This window comes from Manis javanica, chromosome 1, assembly GCF_040802235.1.
Source record: "Manis javanica isolate MJ-LG chromosome 1, MJ_LKY, whole genome shotgun sequence".
NCBI lineage: Eukaryota > Metazoa > Chordata > Mammalia > Pholidota > Manidae > Manis > Manis javanica.
This window is the reverse complement of record NC_133156.1, coordinates 20,661,810-20,683,138: the sequence shown is the minus strand read 5'-3', so window position 1 is coordinate 20,683,138 and position 21,329 is coordinate 20,661,810. Positions and strand designations below refer to the sequence as shown.

The following is a 21,329-nucleotide window of genomic DNA, read 5'->3' as shown; positions in this document are numbered from 1 at the left end:
GAATCGTGGATATTTAACCCAAAGTGCTTGAGAAAGCATGTAAATATAATGTGAAGTAGTGATGCTAGAGGAGAGACATAATAGGAATGATATTTTAAATTAAAAAAACACAATGAGACGGTCACCTCACACTGGTCAGAATGACTAGTATCAAAAAAACAAAACAAAAACAGGAAACATGTTGGTAAGGATGTGGAGAAATGGAAGCTCTTGTGCACTGCTAGTGGGAATGTAAACTGCTGTAGCCACTGTAGTTTCTGGAGGTTCTCAAAAAACCCAAAAAACCCAAAAAACTAAAAATAGATATGCCATATGACCCAATCATTCCACCTCAGAATTTACCTGAAGAAAACAAAGTCACTAATTTGAAAAGATAGACGCCTTTCTTTGTTTATTGCAGCAGTACTTACAATAGCCAAGACGGATGCGTTGAATGGGTCATAATGCAACAATTCGCATAGTATCGTGGCAGTGAGACACAGATCTTTATGTCCTAATCATATATGCCTATTAGCAATATTGAAAAATCTGTCAACGCCAATGTATCCTCAAGCAGATGATAGAAAAGTATTCTTAAATAAACAGTTTTAATACTGTTTTGGTTATGAAAGGGGAAAGTCGTAATTAAACATTGCATCCTAATTTGTAAAACATCCCTAAAATATTTGGTTTCACCAAAATAGGCTCTGGAGAAAAAGGGGGACTCTTAGTTTTCAGTTAAAGCAGCAATACTGCTGGCCTGACTTACATTTCATAAATTCTTCATTTTAAAAACCAGGATGAAAATCAATATGAACTTCAAATAATAAATTGGATTTGTCTATTTTGTGCCAAGTCTTTTTTGCAGGTTGCAGGCAAGGCATGTTGAGAGATTTGCTTTGTATAGAAATGTCTGTGATAGGAAAATTCTCAAACGCATATCAATTCCAAAATTGGGCATTAATGTGCCCAGTTATAATTCTTTTCAGTTGTGAGACCAGAAGACTTGCTCAGCAGTTAACCCATTCCTGGCCATAATAGCTGGAACATTAGGATTTGGGGAACCAAGGCCTGAATGTGGAATCCTGTGGTGAACCTTTGGGGTCTACATTCATTTCGGCTATGTAACTAGACATATGCTATGATTCCTCATTTTTACCGCAGGCACCATATGCACCCACTGTCTTGAACCTGCACTCTCAGATTTGGAGCCATGAGATTTGGCTGCTTTTGTGAAGAGCTAATCCTGGCTTTTTGTTGCATTAGTGTTCAGTGGGGTCCAGTTCAAGCTGTGACTGGGGCCGCAGATAACCCCTGTGTTGAGCATTATGTGTCTGTGCCCCTTAAGACGTATAACTTCTAACATCTTGTGCTTGAAGTTTGGGATAGGTGGAATTATTATGGTGACATTTTTTTTTAATAGCACATACATCAGTGATTCAATTCTGTTTTTCAAAAAGACTCAGGGACTTGACTATAAACTAAGCCATTTGATAATTCTTTTCATCATATTTTCTAGGAAAAAAACCAGAATAAATCCTACAGCTTTTCTGAAAGGTTCATTGCACAAAAGTAAAAATAAGGATCCAAAAATTAGAAGTGTAACAACTTAGGGAAAGAGGATTTTCTATTAACTAAATCCAAAATCTAAGCTCTTTCACAAGTTTTAGTCACTCTTTTTAAAGAGTGAGATGCAATTGATATTGCATAAGCTTAAGCAGTAACATTAATTTGGTATATTTATATAATGCAATATGATTAGCATTGTAGCATTAGCTAACATCTCTAACACATCACATAATTACCATTTCTTTTTGGTGGTGAGAACACATAAGATCTTGTCTCTTGAAACCTCTAGTTGTAAGTTTGTACCCCTTAATGCTATTTCCCCAATCCCCCAACCCCCAGCCCCTAGTAACTACCGTTCTACTTTCTGTTCTATGAGTTTGGCTTTTTTTACGTTGCACAAATCTGTGACATCATATAGTATGTATCTTTCTCTGTCTGGCTTATCTCACTTAGCATAATGAGGCTCAATCCATGTTGTCATAAACGGCAGTATTTCCTTCCTTCTCATAGATGAACAATAGTCCTGTGTGTGTGTGTGTGTGTGTGTGTGTGTGTGTGTGTGAGAATCACATCTTGTTTAGCCATTCATCTGTTGATGGACACTTAGGTTGTTTTCATATCTTGGCTTTTGTGAATAATGCTGCAGTAAACGTGGGAGTACAGATAAATTTTCAATATTCTGCTTTCATTTCCTTTATGTACCAGAAATGGGATTTCTAGATCATATGATAATTCTATTTTTAATTTCTTGAGGAGCTTCCATACTGTTTTACATAGAGACTGAACTAATTTACATTCCCACCAACAGTGCGCAAGGGGTCCCGTTTCTCCACATCCTTGCAACACTTGTTACTCACTTACCGTCTTGATGACAGCCATTCTAACAGGGGTAAGATGACATCTCAGTGGTTTAATTTGCATTTCCCTGATGACCAGTGACATCGGGCATATTTTTATGTACCTGTTCACCACGGCATATTCATGGATTGGAAGAATTAATATTATTAAAATGTCCATACTACCCAAAGTCATCTATAGATTCAATGCAGCCCTATCAAAATCGCAATGACAGATTTTTAGAAATAGAAAATACCATCCTAACATTTGCATAGAACTATTGAAGGACCCTAAATGGCTGAAGTAGTGCTGAGACAGAAGAACACAGTTGGAGACTTCACGCTTCCAAATTTCAAACTATGCTACAAATCTTTAGTAATTAAAACAGTATGGTACTGGCACACAAATAGACCCATAGACAAATGGAACAGAATAGAGAGCCCAGAAGGAAGTCCCACAGTCAACTAATATTTGACAAATAGGGAAGAACCCTTGGAGAGGAAAGGACAGCCTCTTCAATAAACGGTGTTGGGGAAACTAGATGACCACGTGCAGAAAAATTAAATCGGACCCATATCATACAACACGCACAAAATGTATTTGAAATGAATTAGAGATTTAAGCATGACACCTAACAGATGTGACCTGGCTGAGGCAGTTCTCTGCAGGTGACACAGTCCCTGGAGCGCCGGCCCCCAGAAGCTGTCTCCTGTCCACACTGTGGACAATGGAGGCAGTAGAGCTTCACCAAAGAGACATCTGGGGGGGTACATCATAAAGCCACCACAATCTTTTCCCCAAACCTGTAGTTACAATATAACGAGCTCTCCAGAGTTACTTCACTGTTAGTGGGGGGCATATGCCTCTTTTTTTCTACAGGAGCCATTGCACTAGATGCCATTTTCCCCACTCCCAAAAATTCAAAAGCAAATAGGAATGTAATTTTCTGAGACAGGACTGCCAGTGTTCATTTTCATTTCAGTTTCATGAAAGACCTGTTAAAGGGCCATGGACTTCTGGTGTTTCAGTGAACCTTTTTAGCCAGAACACAGAGAGAATCATTTGGAAGGAGAGCTTTGAATTCATAGAACACTATTGTCATGTTCCTTTCTTCCTCTGAATTCTGAAGAGAACAGAAACATTTCCTGCAGTTTTATTCATGGACGTTATTAAGACAGTTAGAAGTGTTCTTCTAAACAAGAAGTGGGAGAAGAAAGGAAATGGGTGTGAGAGGCAGAGGACCTTTTATTTAGCACCTGTCAGACTGAAAGGGGTCTGTAGTCAGAGAATTTACCATACTGCCTATAACCGAAAGGTTGTTAAAGTCTTTTTTCTTCTTTTGAAAATAAGCAAAAATCACATTTGCAAATCAACAATTTGCAAATTTCAATTTATATCACTTAATTGAAGATCTCAAAACATGATTTTTCAAGGGCTTTTTAAGCCTTCCATTAATTACCTAAGATAAGGTCCTTTTTTCTACTTTAAGACAGTTCGTCATTTATTTCAGAAATGGAATTGCCACAGCTGAGAGCAATAGCGCTCATGATCCAACGTGGAAGGATGGAGACAGTTTGGAACCTCTGTTCGTTCCTCTTAGGTCATGGCAGCACAGTGGACATCTATTGGGCTGGCAGAGTGGATCTAGTCCCTTTAGACTCTGCAGTGGATCCAGAACAGAGCCTTACCCCTGGCGAGATGGGCAGGACAGAGGAAGAGAGATCCCAGCATCTGGGCCTCAAGGAGTTTGTCCTATTTCACATTGTTGTATATTGCTGATTGGTTTTTCTTAAAAAAGACACTAGAAGGTAGTATGATTTTGACTTTGGTGTAATTAGGTGGGATTCTTGATTTTCAACTAATTAGAGCTACAATACCACCAAAGCGGTTATTACTTTGCTGACAGGGTGAAGCAGGAGTGTGACACCCATATTTTAGGGGACTGTTTGGTTTTGATCAGTTGCCAGTGTAAATACTTGAATGGAATGTTTACGTAAGAAACAGGAGGACTGTTGTGCAGACACACGTAGTGGTGACCAGTGACGAAAACAGGTTGGAAGGGTTTTGAGGCCCAGGAGGAATTCGTAAAGCATAGCCCCGGACTCTGTATCTACAGAGAGGAAGCAGGCGTGTTTGGCTCAGTAAGTCTTCATCAGATATGCAGAAAGTACAGGGAAAGATGCGTGTACATGTACTAACTACAGTTTTCTCACAGATCATCGGAGCTTATAAGGTGCCCCCCAAATCATTCTTCTGTGAGCTGATATATGCAATTTCCTGCAGTTTTATTCATGGACGTTATTAAGGTTGGAGTTTTCATTGGACAGTTCTTTGGGAAAAAAGACTTAAAATCCCAGTACTCCTGGACAGCAAGATGAGTTGGTGGGCACACCAGGATGGTCAGAGGCAGAAGAGGCTCTCAGGGTGAAGAACAAGGGCCAGTGGCCAAGGGCAGAGCCCTCTGGGGGCGCATATGAGAGGAGGACACGGGCTTATGTTCTGTCTCGGGCACCAATAGAACATGCTTGGTCCCCTACCCGTCAATCAGGTAAAACTGGGAGGACAGCAACGGTGCTGATTACCTTGAGGACCTCGCACGTTGGCTCTGAAGCCCACTCAGCCTAAATTAACTCTGTTTTTACTCCCAAACACCAAAGCTTTTATAGGTTAAGTACACGACTTGAGAGGTTAACAGAGACATGGGGAAGACTTTCTCAGATAGATAAAGGCTGCTGCATTTGCCCCAGGAATCACCCATTCTTTGTCTTCTGAACGCCCAGTATGTGTGGTTGCAGCCGTATATCTGAGCTTCTTGGGTATCGGTAAAGGTTCGGTGAGGTACTAGTAGATCCCTGGGGAATATCAACAAAACCCCCTAGATTTTACCTTATTTCTTCTTTTGTCTTTATTGAGACTCAATAATTACCTTATTCTGTACAGTATTTATCAAGAGGCCACCTTTTGATTTGTACTAAAATTGAGGTTCACGTGTGAAGATCACACCATGTGCAAAGTGCCCCTTTTGGCAATAGTGCCATGTGTCAAAGATGAAGGTAGAATAAGGAGCCCACTTGGCAAATCTGAATTTCTGTATTCTTAATTGTTTGAGATTCTTATATACTAGCAACCTCGCATGGTTGACCTCTCTGGTACCTTCTTCTGAACCTTCTATTTTCTATGGTCTGTCGTCCAGGTTGATGTCTGTCAGGCTTATGACTGAGCTCATCAAGCTCAATGAAGCATCATTCATTCCATCGAACTTCCCACCCACATTACCAGTGTTACCCCATGAATTAACTTTTCCTCTGGTTTTTTCTTAATCTTCCTCTGCCCTTGTTTTCAGTGATAGTTCTGATTCTTTCAAGTTTTACTTAGGATGACATTTACCTTCATCTCAACAAAAATATTTTCATTTCTCAGTAAGACAGCATTTAAACAGTGGACCACCTCATAACTAAGGGCATTAAGAATGCACAGGGACTAACGGTCTCCGCGCAGGGCATTTGAATTGACCTCAGGTCGAATCCCCTGGCTTGTAGTCGTGATGTTCATTGTAAAACATAAAGTGCAAGACTCGTGAGAGCAAATTGTGAGTTATAGGTTTCAGATATTTGAATGTATTTAGTAACACCCAGGCTACTAGACTCCTACCCACAAAAAGCATAATCTTCCAAAATAGTGCACGACATACCCTGCAGAATCCTCAGGGTCAGATACTATTGAGAGCAAAGTCTCTCCCCAGCGAGGCCCTAGGAAGTCACGTCTGCTGGAGGCACTCTACACTCAGGCATCTCTACTGCAAGTGGAAAAGAAAATTATGGACTTACATTGAAAGGAACAGAGATTCCTCACGTATGTCATAGCAGCAGTAAAGGTGTGTTTACTGGATTGTATGTATAAGCAGGTGTGTAATTTGCATTGACGGAAATACATTGTCTATAGCATGTTTGCATTGCCGGAATTTGTAACATCAAGTTATAAATGACCCAGAGACAATGCTTCCTGCCTGTAGAACAAGACGAACTCAGTAGCATTGATTACCTCATATAAAAAAAATAGTATAAAGCATTTTCAGTAGGAGCGATATTAGGAATCTGAATTCTTTAACAGAGTATATATACTAAGGGGGTTGGATAAGAAGATAAGTATGTGACCTTTCACATCTGACCTTTTCTGATCTTTTTATGATCTATCTATAATAATCTGCCCAGAAAAATAAAATACCAACAGTTTGAGACAAAGCATTTCTTCACAATTAAGAACCACATATAATTAATTTCTCATTTATAGTTTGTTAATACAGTTCTTAGCTGTTAAGACATGTCCTTGTAGAAATATTTTCACTCTCTTTTATGTGTGAAATCATTTGGACACATTACTCCCAAACCTGTTTCCTCACCTCTAAAATGGATATACTTCCTCCTGGGATTGTTGGAAGGATTCACATCTGTGAAAACACTTTGAAACAGGGAAGCATTATGTATATATTAGAACTGTATCTGCATTTGTTAGTCACTTTGCCTGATAACATTCTTTCTAAATTACCAAATATAATCTTATGTACTTTTACAAATACTCCAGCATTTTATTATTATAGATTCACAAAGTGAAAATCGAAATCTAAAGATGCTTTGTAACTCATAAAACGCAACATAAATCTTTTATAGTTAAAAATACTTCTCAGTAAAAGCAATGACCCTCAGTACGTCAGTCATCATCCCTATTTTTGCACTTCATGGGAACTGACATCCACTTTTCAGAGTCCTTTCAGTTTGTGTTGAAGAGCAGACAGCACAGGAGTGGGTACAGTGCACAGCCCTGGAGCTAGACCAGCCGGGCTCACCCCTCCGGCCCTGTGTGTGACCCTAGGGAAATATCTTCCTCTCCCAGGGCTGCCGCTTTCTCATCTATAAAGTACTGAGATCACATTCCTTCTTCTTGGCATTGTGAGAAGGAAATGCAGTAGTGTGCAGAGCACATGGCAGAGGGCCTAGACCGCCCAAAGCACCCAGCGAATGTCAGCTTTACTGTGGTCCTTCTCTGGAAGTTTCTGATCGGTTCCCTCCTCCAGTTTCTAGTTTCTACTGCATGCAGGGGTGCGTGAGCATCTGACCATCAAGGCTCTTGCTATTCGGGTTTAAGCTCCCAGACACTTTTGTATCTGCTCAGGAGTTTGTGACTTCTAGATGACAGTCCTCCGGAGCCACGCGCAGTTAGCCAGAAGATCGTGCAGTCCAGGATGGACAAGGTGTTTACCTTGAAGTCTGTTTTATGCCTTCCCACCATGCCTCAGGTCTTCCTCCCAGCACTGCAGGAACACTGACCTTTGTCATGACCCAGAATGAGCAAGCCACGCTGCTCCTAGCCCTGGACTTCGGCTCTGCACCCTGCCGCTGATCCTTCGAGGCTGCCCTCTGTGTCACTCAGCTCCCAGTAACCGTCCCCCAACACAGTAATGGGACTCAGCCACACAGCCACTGGTTATTACCCCACCCAATTTTCTTGTTTGCACTTTTTGATGATCTTCATGGTTGCCTTGTTAAATTTGTTCACTTTCCATCTCCCATATCATGAGATACAAGTTCCACGGCAGCAGTGGCCACAGGACATATTCACCTACTGCAGTCTTCTCAGCATTTTAAACAGTCACCTACTGACTATGCAGGGCATACTTATTGCATAAATGAATGAAAAGAAAGTTTACTTGAAATAAAATGGCAGAGCATTTTTCCCATGTATGAATATCTTCCCCACATTCCTTCATTTATTAAAATTGCACCTAGCTCTTTTCTGTGAAGCTCTTTAAGCCTCACACAGGAAAAAAATGAGTCTCTCCTATGCTCTTAGGATGCACAGTTTCCTAGATGGAAAGGTCTTAGTCAGATAATGACTTTGTAAGAGAAACTATTTACATGCTTGGCTCTAGGATTGATGACAATTTTCTGATCGGGTCCACCTTATACAGCTCAAGGGAGATTCTTCTTTTAGATTTTTTTAAAGATGAGTTGGGAATTATCACATTCACCTTACGGAAAAAGAATTGCATGAGTTGATTATACAGCTACCAAGCATATTTATATATAAAAAACACAAAAACAAAGTATGTACTGGTTTTTAGCATTGAATTAATTTTATCTAAAAACTCAGAGAAGCCTTTGATAAATAGGACAACATGCAGTGTTTCTGGCAATGTCTGGATTCTACTTTGACAGTCTATTTTTCATCATTTGTTTATCCACTTTAGTGTTCTACATAATTCCACTTTGGAACAGTCTCTCCTTTGTCTAGAAGTTTCTAACACAAATTGTAAGAATGCTGCACCTTCATCTGCTCTCGTGAACAGCTCAAGTGCACGGTCTTCATTCATTCATTCTACTTGAGAAAACAAAGCGGACTAATGCAAGACAGGCAGTTGCAATATCGGGACGGGCAGAACGCTAAGCAGTCCCTGCTGTTAAAGGAGAACACGTTCAGGTATGTTGTGAGAGAAAGGTAAAAACTCAGTGAATACAGTTTTAAGTGCTCAGAGCATCTATCTGTTTGCTCAGGGAAGCATGAGACTTGAGCTTCAGGGAATGGAAATGAAAAACCTCCCTGAACCCAGCATTACTGGGGGTCAGAAGGGTCAGGAAATCCTTCCCAGACTAGGTGATGTTTGAGGTGATTCTTGAAATTCAGGTGCAGATGAAGATGCTGACCAGCTGGAGCTGGAGATGCCCAGGCCGAGGAATTGTAATTGTGTAGTCAGAGCTACTGAAAAGCAGGCGAAAGCTGGAGCTACTGACAACATTTTCTATAAAACACTTGACATTTGCTTTATCTCTTTTATGTGCAAACATGAGAAGCACTCCCTTCCTTTTAGTTTTGTTGGGAATATTTTAGTGTTTCTGATCTGGACAGGAAGAGAGCAATTTCCACAGAACGTCCACCCTGGAAACAGAGCCCTATTGCAGGAGGCTTTTTGATGCTGAGATTCTCATTATTTCGCACACATAAAGGTTTCTAGGCTGTAAAAAGTTTGCAAATGTATTGATTCAGCACTTCATGACTACTGCATGTGACCTCATAGGCACTTCTTCTCTCTATGTCCCTAGAATGGCACTGACTCACGTATGTTTTTTTAAGGAAAGACCATGTCCTAATTGTCTTAAACTTGACTAGCACACCATAAAATACAGCTCAAAGTATCAATATTATTCCTTGAGTAAATAAATAACATTATTTTATCAAATGCCAATTAAATGATATTTTATGACAAATATTCATTGGTTTCCATGCACCGGGATACCCAGTAATATTAACATGTTATGAGTTGAGTGAGGGGGTGTTTTTTCATTGTAAGTAACACACCCAAGAGCCCTTCACTTCACTTTCAGGGATCAGACATAGCTTTGCATCTTTTGTCCCACAGAGTAATTTCTCAATGGTCCATCTCCTTTGGACTGTGAAAATCAGAAAGCCGTGGGAGTGTGGGGAAGAAGGGAGATTATCTAAATAAGGTTGGAAACTAACATTTTCTCTAGGTATTACAAAGCTGAAGCATAAGAAAGCGCACACAATCTCATTGTTCAGCCTGGGAAATTGTTTTTTGTTTTTCTCAAAAAGGCATGGTCTATTTTATGTCTCTACTGAGGTTCAACAAATCAGTTAATATGTTACGGATAAATGAGAGCCAGGTTTCTTATCTTGAGAAAAAGAAGTTACAAATAAGCAAAGGGAAATGTCAAAAGGAATGTTGGTGACGTACCCAGAGCAACAAGCACTCTTAGCACCCAGACATTGGTTCCTAAATCCCATGCTCCAGTGAAAGGGATTGTGGCTCCTTTGAAAAGTGGTTGCCTCTAGGACTGGAGCAGAGAAAACACAAGGTGAGCCTGGAGCATCTTGCAGTGTCAGGATGCAAGGTAAGGCTTGGTAAGTTAATAAATAACAAGGGTGAGTGTGTGTCAAAAGAATCCAGGTGCCGACCTGAAAGAGCTCCCAGTGGCCAAAGCTGAAACAGTAAGAACAACAAAAGAAAGAATGATAGTATCGTAATTCAAATAGGAAATAAATACCCATAAATCCATAATGATGTAAGTAAATGATTGGACACATAAATAGGGGGTAGAAAGGACAGATTTCCCTTGAAGTAGAATTCCAAATAATGTGTAGAAGAAATGAGAGAACTAGGAAATCACCAGGAGAGCACCAGACTGATAAGCTGCAGGCAGGATCCACAGATGCTGAATTAAGTCAGTGGGCAAACCTTGGGAGAAAAAGGAATTTTGCATTACTTCAAAGTATCTCCCCAAGGTATTGATTAATTATCGCGGTGGTTTTCCGCTATGTCCAAAGACTCTCTCGTAAGCCCCTCTGCGGGTGGAACTGAATTCCCCTCACCTTGATCACGGGCTGGACCTGCTGTCTACCCAATAGACGAATAAGCTGGCAGCACCGCCTCATCGAGTGGCCAATTCACCGTCAGCAGTGTTAAGTCTTGTGGGTTTTGTGCAATCATGAGATGAGATGACCCCATAGCCTTTTTGTTATTCTTTCCCCAAATCCATAACCTCAGCTTTATCATGAGGAAAAGTGGATAAACCTAACTGAGTAGCATTCTATGAAACACCTGACCAGTAGTCTTCAAAAGTGTCAAGCTCGTGAAAGACCAGGGAAGATTGAGAAACATGTCACAAGGAGACATGATGGACTAAGTGCAATGTGGGTTCTGGGATGGATCCGGAAAGAGAATATGAGTTTTAAAGGGAAAGAAAAGGTGAAATCCTAATTAAGTCTGTAGTTCAGTTAATAGTATTTTATGAATGTTAATTCCTAATTTTTGATAAAAGACCGTGCTTATATAAGATACTAACATTAAGGGATCTGTATAGTTCTTGCAGCTCTTCTGTAAATCTTAAATTATTTCAAGATAAAAAGGTAAAGAAAACAGTGGAAGTATTTTAAATCCAGTTCCTAGCATAGAGGAGGCATTCTACAAAGCTTTTAAAATGAATCAATGTATTTGATAGTGAAAAATTTACATAGCTATAGAATTATCTTCATTGATTTATAAGTAATTACATAACTCCTGAATCTGGCCAAATCATTTTCTCTAAGAATACATGGAGTTTTTATGATTCCATTCTTCTCACTGTTTCCACCTTTCAAAAATATCCTTCTGCTTTTTCCCTACCTGATATATTTTTCATCCTTCAAAATGAGGTTCAAATATTACCTCTCTGCAAAGCTTGCCAAGTATCTATAAATCTTTGTAAATATATTCGTGCCCTCATAATCATATACCTGCTTCTTTGTGTGGTTTTCTCACCATCTAAGAATATGAGCTTCTTAAAAGGAAGAACCATCCCCTTATATTTTTAAATAATCAATTTACTGTCCAAAGACAGAAGATATATATGGATATATATAGACGAATAAGCTGGCAGCACCGCCTCATCGAGTGGCCAATTCACCGTCAGCAGTGTTAAGTCTTGTGGGTTTTGTGCAATCATGAGATGAGATGACCCCATAGCCTTTTTGTTATTCTCCATGGATATATAAACGAAAGAATAACTTACTTTCAAGTGGCTGACTTGGTTATTAGTTAATGATGAGATATTGAAATAGAAGTCATGTCTTTATTATTATTATTTTCTATTTCTTTACTTATCAGAACCCGTAATTAGGTTTGATTCTGTGTAGATAAGTGAGCACCTTACAAACTCAATTCAAAGAGGTCACGCAGCGCTACGTGATTACAGTTCCCAGCTGGATTCCAGAGTGGAGGGAAAATGCGTAGTAGATCATCTATTGCGATCTTTTCATTCCTTCTGGCTATTTTGTGAAGAACTTTACACTGTGTTTCAGGGTAGCTGCCCCAGATCTTCTGCTTGAAGGAAGGAACATCCACTTTTTAAAATACTTGCCATTATGGAGTTAAATTCCCTATCTAGGAAAAACAATTTTAGAAAAACTTTTATGTTACATTCCACAGTAACAATAAAATATGTTCACGTTTAGGACATGCTGCCTTATTGATGGCACAGAAAAGTTGTGGACTGACTTCTTGCTTAGACAAAGGATCTCCTAAACATTTCCTGTCCACAGAAAGATAATGAAATGCTTGAGCAGTTGAAGTATGGCGAAATCAGTCACTGACTAATGTATATATGATTTAGGAGTATTTGTTACTTTATTCATAAATTTAAATATTGAAAGCTTTTATTTTTCTTTAAAAGGTTTGATTGATTTTTACGTTAGAAAAATCAAACCATTAAACAGAAGGGAAATATTCTTGTGGGACTCTGCTTGAAATAAATACTTTTGAAATTCATAATAATTTCAAAATCCAGTGGTTAGTATCAATGTTGTATCCTAATTTTATGGTCTACAATAGTCTATATTATAGTAATTATTCTTATTTTCTATCTTGTCAATTCTGTTTCATTCTCACATTAAGTAATTGGGAAAAATGCATTTCTTTAGAAATTTATTTAATTTATCTTTACCTATCCATCTTACTATCTATATATGTTTGCATCTTGGAGAATATCTCTAGCATAAGTAATTCATTCACATTTCCAATAATTTTATGAAACAGTTACTTCCCCAGACTTATAATTGAAGCTGACAGATAAATATTAAATGCGTGAGATGGTAGAAGCTTATTAGAAATTGGGCCTCTCATAAACTATTAACTAAGCTGATGAATCTCCAGTAGTCTGGAAATTAATTTTATAAACTTAAATAATTTAAGTATTTCTTGCATTAAAACATACAACTATATAGAATGCATTAAACCTATTATCTATCTCCTGGAATATGTGTGCTAATTTACATTTGCCTTAATTTCAAGAAATTTAAGTTCAGTTTAAACAAAAGAAATATTGACAAGTTATTTTCATGCCTTTATATCTAGAAATTTTGCCAGTTAGAAATTAAGTGAAACTAAATATAATCACCACCAAATGAATACATATATATCAGCCACATTTTGCACAGGAGAGCCGGCGGCCTAAGTCATAGTCCAAATCTGAAGGCCTGAAAATCGGAAGCACAGTCCTGGTGCAAAGGCAGAGAGGACCGCTGTCTGAGGTCAACATCAGACAGAAGGAACTGCATTTTAGTTCTGTTCGGGCTCTTTGCAAATGCGGGGTTACCCAACCACATCAGCGAAGCACCCAGTCCATCAATTCAAATGCCAGTCTCTTCTGAAAACCCACGGAGAGACACACCCAGAAATGTTTAACCAGATACTTGGGCATCCCTGGGCCAGTCAAGCTGACCCATAAAATTAACCATCATACCCAAGAAACAAAAAAGAATGATCCACTAGAAGTATCAGAACATTTTTGCAGTAATTTAGCAAAGGGCAAGTCAAGCTCTCCACACATTGCTAAATCCCAAGGGCACTGATTCACTCGTGATGCTGTGGGTTACCTTCAGTTAAGACGGTGTTTCACTGTGTTCATTCATTATGTAACATTTCAAGAAGATATCTAAAATAATTCTTAACTAACATATATTTTTAGTGGATCTTATCTTCAGTAAAATTGTATACAGAAAATGTAGAATTTACATAATAATGATTGTTTTTCTTCCAAACACCAGCAATGTTGGTTCCAAGGGCAGAAAGTTGTAATAAGAATATGCCAAACATCTGGTTTAAAGGATGGAAAACAAGTATTTATGGATATTCCAATTTCCGATCCTATGTAGACAAAATATTTGGTTGATAGATGGAAATATTTTTTTTCCACTTTTCACCTAAATGTTCAGCCTGCAGGGATTTGGCCTGACAGCACTCTCACTGGGATGTTATTAGCTTACTTTCTGGTGCGTACGGAAATAAATAAAATTTTTTCTAGTAACCCTGGGCATTATTGGGTTTATGGGGCAGCCCTGAAAAAAAATCTAAAGAGAAAATTGCAATAAGCACTTGTGTGCACACCACAGTGATGGGGATTTGAAAGGTCTCTTTGTTATTCTGCACCCTGCCCAGCCCCAGGCCCTCCTTACCCCAGGGGTTGTAACCAAACAGTGTTGAGTGAGTCAGGGCAAGACTCCTGGATTGGATGCTTAGGCTGGAATCTGTTTTGATTATAAAATCAGACAGTAACCTAGTCTGACCTTATTTAGAGAAATTTGAAACTAAGCTGGTGACATTTTTGCCCTTGGGAGAACAGAGCAAAGGGTGACTACATAGAGAAGCATCTGGGAACAGCCCTTCGGTTAGCCAGTCGCTCCCCCACTCCCAGAGGGATTGCCTCCAGTTCTCCCCCTTACCCCCCACTCCTGTTTGCACCCTGGCACCCCTCCCTGCAGGCTGCACCCCATGCCCCGCCTGTGGTCAGTTCTCCTGTCAGTGCCAGCAGCACTTATAAACTGTTTTGTTCACTCTTGTCATTTTCAATTCCCTTCTCTTTCTTTCCTTTTTTCTCTCTCTGCCCTTTTTTTTCTCTCCTTCCATTCTTCCTTCTGGGTTGACCCTCTTTCCTTCCTTGGGGACAAATGAAAGAAGAATATTATACATGAAATGTTTCATGTTGACTGTAGTCTGTGGGTTTCATATGTAGGATGAGAAATTTCTTCAATAAATGTTATCATGACAAAAGTCTGTGCTACCTGCTCGTCATCTGGTTTGCTTACCCCTCCTCCCGAGGGCCACTGAAGTAGGAACTGCTGCTTGGCCATTTGTATGTTTTCCTGTGAATATTGAAAAGGCGTGGCTGCACCTCTGTAGCTGCAAGATTTTCCTGATTTTCTGTTCGACAACTAACCGAAACATTACTATTTTAATGGTCTCTGGTTTTGAAACCTGTTGGTGTTGATAGATGAACTTGAGAATTGAGCAATTCAGTATAAATAAAATATTTAGAGTTTGTCTGTAGATACAGATTTGGCAGCTAGCTGGAGGGTTTATTGGCCTGCATCTTGTTGTTGGGGGTACAAAGATCAGACACAATCCCTTACTTCAAATCATTTTCCTATTATACTATGGAACTGAGATGCTCTGTCTTCTGAATAGGATAAAATATATTAATGGATTGTTCCAGTTTCAGTTCAGATGGAATTTTCTTCTTTTAAGAATCTTTTTTAAAGTTACCAACTTCCTAGTTGTTATTTACAACCAGCCTCAGAAATACAACAGTTACGGGGATTGTTAGAAGAACTAGAATTCCCAAGTTGAATTTTTCATGTTGTGAACTACGATTTCTTTTTTGAAAGCACAATTCTTCATGCCAAAAGCTAAAAATTCTTAGACCCTGGAGGTAAGAAGGGAAAAGTCCACAGTAAACTAATAAATGGCAGTGAGTAAGGCAGCTACAGTGAGGAGAGGAAGTGAGTTTGAATCTCTGCCGTTTCCTCTGCTTGCCTTTGACAAGTGTCTACAGCAGGAATGTCATGATCTGGATGTTGGAAGTTGCAGAAGGAAAGAGAACAGCAATAATCTAGAAGGGAAGGGGTCCCCAGCCTTCCTGCACTGTATCCCTACTGTACGCACAAACCCAGCAAAGAGCAGTAATCCTTGAATTTTATCTTTAACTTTTCGACTCTTAGTGTGGTTTAAGGTATGTATGTATAGAAATGAAATCAGTACTTTCACCCCTGTTGTGGGTATACAGATCTATAAAAACAAAAGGTATTGAAGGGGAAAAATTCTCACATAGTTTTCTTCTACACAGTCTTTCAGTTTGACGGTAGGATCAGTCTCAAAAGAGCGTTCCCCAAACTGCACATGACACCCTCCCATTGCGCCTGTCCCTAACATTTGTGGGGGGCTAGGGAAAGGGGGCGAGTGGAGGCCCTCATACCATATGTCTAAATACTTAGAGGTTACAAATCCAGTTACTTAACATACCTTCATGATTATCTGAAAGGCCGGGTTCTTACGCCACGTGGACCCTCGCGTGTTTTCTTGTAGATGTGCCCAGACGGGCAGCGCTGGCAGTGGCCGTGGCAGCGGGAGCCCGGGAGGCACGGAGGCTTCCCTCTTGCGGGGCCCGCTGCTGGCAGGTCCCGGCCGGGCGTTCCTGGATGGCATGAAGGGCTGTGACTGCAGCGTGGGGGGGAGGGGAGCCGTGGGTCTTGTTTTAGATGCAAGTGATAAGGTGTCTGTGAACCTGGAAATCGTCCCCAAGGAGGAAAAAAGCCACTGGGGGAGTGACAAATAAGACTGCTGCCTTGAGTACGAATCAGTGCTGGAGCCAAGACTCAATCTGCGACACCTACAATCTGAGGAACTGATGCTTAGGAGGGGCCCAGCAGCTGGGGAGGACCCTGCAAGAGCTCCCTGAGAGCTGGGGAGGGGGCACCTGAGGCTCACAATCAGGAGACCCACTGCCCGGGGATGCAGTCACCGGGGAACGTGCTCCAGACTGGAATGGCCACCCAGTCCCAGGAAACTGGGTGGCCATTCAGTTAACAGTGAAATGCAAAAGGTGTAATACAGGAAGAGGAAAATCGGGCCTAGGATAGGGAGCATCTTTATCAAACCCCTGAGACTTTGTCAAGTTAGTCAATCTCAATGTCCATCCCAATGGGACTCATTATAGTGCTTAGCCCACAGGGTTTTTCTGAGGATGTATTGAGTTCTCTGAAAATTAAAGAAGGGAAACCTCACTGACATGGCCAGGAGGCCTTCAGGGGATGCTCTGCTCCCACACCCACCCCTCCTCGTAAATCTCAGACCCCACAGGAAAGGATAGACGCCGTAGTGTTTTGGCTACATTATTGCCCAGTGGGAAAAAGGCTTCCAGCTCTGCATCCCCACAGCAGCCAGTGAGAGACAGTCATGGCCCAGCCCATGAGAAACCACAACTACTGGGACTCCCAGTTTCTCCAGTGGACTTGCTGCTAGGGAACAGGTTCCCTACACGGCCCTTTTCCTCTGTGAAAGAGCATTCCTCCCTTCGTTCTCTGGACGTGCCCATGCGTCTGCTGTAATTAGCACGTCCCAGACTACAATTCTCACCTATTTCTGAATAAGACTGTTTTTGCTGGTAAGATAACTGACTGTTTGAATTTTAAGATTAACAGTTCAGATACATAAAATTTAGGATAGTATCTGGCACATCCTAAATGTTCAGTGTGCTTGTTTTTGTTACGTTGTTTTGGGAGGGTAAAGCAGAATCTTAATCTCCAGAGATCTGAGCACTAAGGCAGGGACAAAATTCCTAGGGACACGAAGGGACCAGCCTCATTAAGGAGCAGCCCTAATAGAAACCTGCTTAGACCAAAAATTGACTGGGAATGTGGAGTAGAACTTGACCTGAAGGAGTTCACCTCATCTAAGTCCGATTTCTCACAATCCATCGGCATTTTTCATTGTTCAGCCTTCAGCTGCATCTTCTGGGTGCACACTTAGTGGCTGTGTGATCTTGCAGAAGTTTTCAAACTTTTCTGAGCCACAGAAACTGACTCTCTTTTCCTGTGACTTTGTATAGTTCTTTCATATTCCCAAGTGTATACAGTCACTAAAAAATTCAGGGAAAGTGACCTGGCCTGGAACAATTCTTTCTTTCCTTTGCCCCACTCTCTTTCCTTAAAAAAAACCCTTGTTTAGTACAACACTTGCCAGATGGGATGCTGCCCTCTTCATGAATTGATTAATAAGCCAATTAGGTCTTCAAATTTACTCAGTTGAATTTTTTTTTAACATTAGTGACTCTTCTTATTTCCTACTAAATACTGAATTTTTTAGTGATTGTGAGTTTATGTGGAGTCAAAGTGGCCCCTGGAGTCAAAGGATCTATTAAATTCTGTAATTTCATGGGGAAAACTTCTTTTACCCTCCAGAAGGTTTATTTCAGAAGTGCAGGACAGGGACAGGCTTTTACTTACACACTAGGTCGAGGTATCCGCTATACTGAGTCTCCTCTTCTACGACTTTTATCCAGTAGCAATTCCATAGTTGCTGATAAGTGTGTCACCTCAGGGCCTCCATCCGCCTTATCAGTGCCTTCCACTTGCTGTTGCATTCAGACGTCACCGTCTTGAAAGGTTAAACTTGATTTGTGTCCTTCTATTATTATCCCCCGTATCTCAAGTCAACCAGACAAAGGACAAGTCTACTTACTGAAAATTTATAGGAACTTTCTTACTCTTTGAAGGTTTTAGCCATCAGAATTGTTCTCTTTCTCTCTCTTTGGGTGTGTTCTTTAATATTCCATTGTAAATAATCAGCTTTTATTTATGTAATGGGTTCATATTTTGAATACATTTCAGATTCATCTGTTCTCCCAAGTATAAGTTTTCATGTCTTTGAAAGAGGACACTGTAGTTAGTAAGAGGTCTTTCTCAGACCTGATTCCTCTCACTCATTCCTTCAAAAGTGTTGTTTTGCTCACTTTACGGTGGACAAACAGGTTGCCTCGTATAATGTCCACACCCAGTTTACATCTTAAATATGATGTTGACTAGATTTTGTCTTTCTCCATTGTAGTATCACTTTTTGAAACATACTTATGTAGTTATCTGGGTTCAATAAAATAGATTTTAGTAAGTCTAATTTCTCACTATGTCAGTCACTTCCCCTCCCCCAGTTCTCCAGAACCTTCTATCCTGTTCGCCAATCCTTCCATGATCACCGACATACTGCACTTCGAAAATGAGAGGCCAAGGATTGTTTACTATCTGGTTACTTCCTTGATGCCATCATTAATAAAATAAATGAAGTAGAGTAAAATAGGAAAGTTTTTCCATCCTCTAGGCTGATTGAGTCAGAATTTACATGAAGTTTTCTTGTAGTGTGTGTGCGTGTGTGTGTGCATACTTTCAGTTTAACCTGTACTTTCAGTAACCTGTGTAATCAGTTGTTAGTGGCGAGCAAAAACATTATTGGTAGGAAAGCTCAAATTCAACTCTAAAACAAGGTGTATTCATAAATTTTTCCAAGAATCCTGGGCAAGGACAAAGTATGGTAGTAGAGAAGAAATAAAATATAAATACCAGTTACTCCCATTGTGAAGCATTTAAGTTGTAGTCCTGGTAATTTTACAGTGTGAAGGCAGTGACACTGACCCCACGCACTCTTACGGAGGCCGGCATGGACTGGGATAAAAGTGTCGGGACGTGGGTGACAGTTGACTTTCTAAAGCAAATTATTTGAACATTACCACTGACACGTAAATGGGGCATTCAGGATGGGAAAATTCAAATGAGATGTAGCATCGTAATTATCCAGATTTATTGAAGTTTTAATTACACTAAGGGAATATGAAATTGTCCCTGTTATCCAATAATATAAATTCTACCCCATTATTCTGGTGACCTAAAGCATCCCCAAGTATTTGAAATACAGTCAAGCTTCAAGCAAGTAATTTTCACACCTAAAATGAATACATTTGAGCCACTAATACTATCCTTTATTTTTCTCTAATAATTAACATTGCCATGTATATAACTCACAACACACCCGGTCTGCAATGAAAATTTATATCATGCTGTGTGACTATACATTTAGAAAACCAAGACTAATGTAATGTGAAATACTGGAGAAAAATATTCTGGATTATGGGATTCCTACTTTTTGCTTAGTCTATGGAAAGGTCTTAATAAAATGCTAAATCTAATATACCAGAAAGGAGCAGATGATGAAATAACAGTTTTGTATGTCAGATCCTGAATCTCAATATTTGAGACACGATGATGAATAATCTGGGCATCAAAAGGTGAAACATAACTACTTGATAACTGGAATTACTACTAAGTTGAGGTAACAAGCCAGCACTGCATGATTCCCAAATTGAAAACATTACAGTAAATAAATCACATTTGTTAATGTAATGCATGTTTAATCTATAGTCAAAGAATTATTCAAATTTGACTAATCTACTCCTAAAATGATCAGGGCTAAAAAGTTCAATTAAGATGACTATCTCCAAGTGCCTAGGATGCTCTATTCATTTTAATATAGTGAACATATGTAAATACAGATATGAGTTGAATATAAATGACATAGGATAAAATAGTTCAGACCATACATATGAAATCAGGCAACCATCAAGAAATCATATTCGAAACATAAAATCTTCTTCTGTAAGTTTTCTTTCATTAGGATGATACTACATCAATAGAGCTTCCAAAAACTTTGTTCTTATTAATCTAGCTTAAGGTGAACTTTTATTTACTTGAAATAATGTTATCTTCAACTATATCTTTACTGTAACTTCCAAATGATAATACATTTTATAACGAATATATTCCTGACTCATGGTTCATTTCATTATATAAAGGTAATAGAATTAAGAAAATAACATTTTCATCACGAACTCCCTCTGTATTGACTCCTTTTCTAAATCTTTCCTTTGGAAATTGAATTGCCTAGATTCATCGTGATCATTAATATCTGAAGTACACGCATTCTTTCCTCCTCAGTGAATTCCCTTACAGAAGGAAAAAAATAAATATAATGCTGCTCATCAGGCTCAGCATGATATTTTACGGGCATTAATATCATTGAAACATATGAACCTAAATGTCAATACTTTCGTAAGAATACATGCTAAATGGAAAGCATTTTGCCAACGTACTGATATTTTGTGGTACCAACAGCGTCTCCACGATTAGGAAAATTGAAAGGAAATGCTTGCTTTGAATATCTTTGATCCAGTTTTGAGACCTCAAAGATACAGCCTTTGATTTTTAAGGTTCTGTGCTAAAAAACAATAAATATATTTATGATAAATATTAAATAATTTGCAAAAATTACAGGTGTATCTTCTGATGAATGTCACTTTTAAACAACTTTTTAGAATAACTTGCCAAATACTAACTCTTTTTATTCCTCGTAGATTAGGACTTTGTCACTTGTGTTTCTAGATAATGGAATAATTATTCAATCGATTTCTATTGTTCAAGGGAAATACAACTCTCGTTACTCGTGGTATTGTTGTTAGTGGCATCGTTGTGACTTGTGACAGGTAATGCATAGTAATTAGCAAGTGGGCTAACACTAATCC

The 21,329-nt window shown here is 39.4% G+C and overlaps 1 protein-coding gene across 4 annotated transcripts in view; it reads left to right on the top strand.

Moving 5' to 3' along the window:
• TRPC4 (transient receptor potential cation channel subfamily C member 4) overlaps window positions 1-21,329 on the top strand; it is a 155,396-nt gene that overhangs the window by 28,312 nt on the left and 105,755 nt on the right. The window contains exon 2 of one of the 4 annotated variants that reach the window (XM_073229461.1): window positions 8,630-8,859. The exons of the other annotated variants lie outside the window; for them this stretch is intronic. The gene's annotated coding sequence lies outside the window, so the exon portion shown is untranslated. The remainder of the gene's footprint in view (window positions 1-8,629; window positions 8,860-21,329) is intronic. 4 annotated transcript variants of the gene reach the window in all.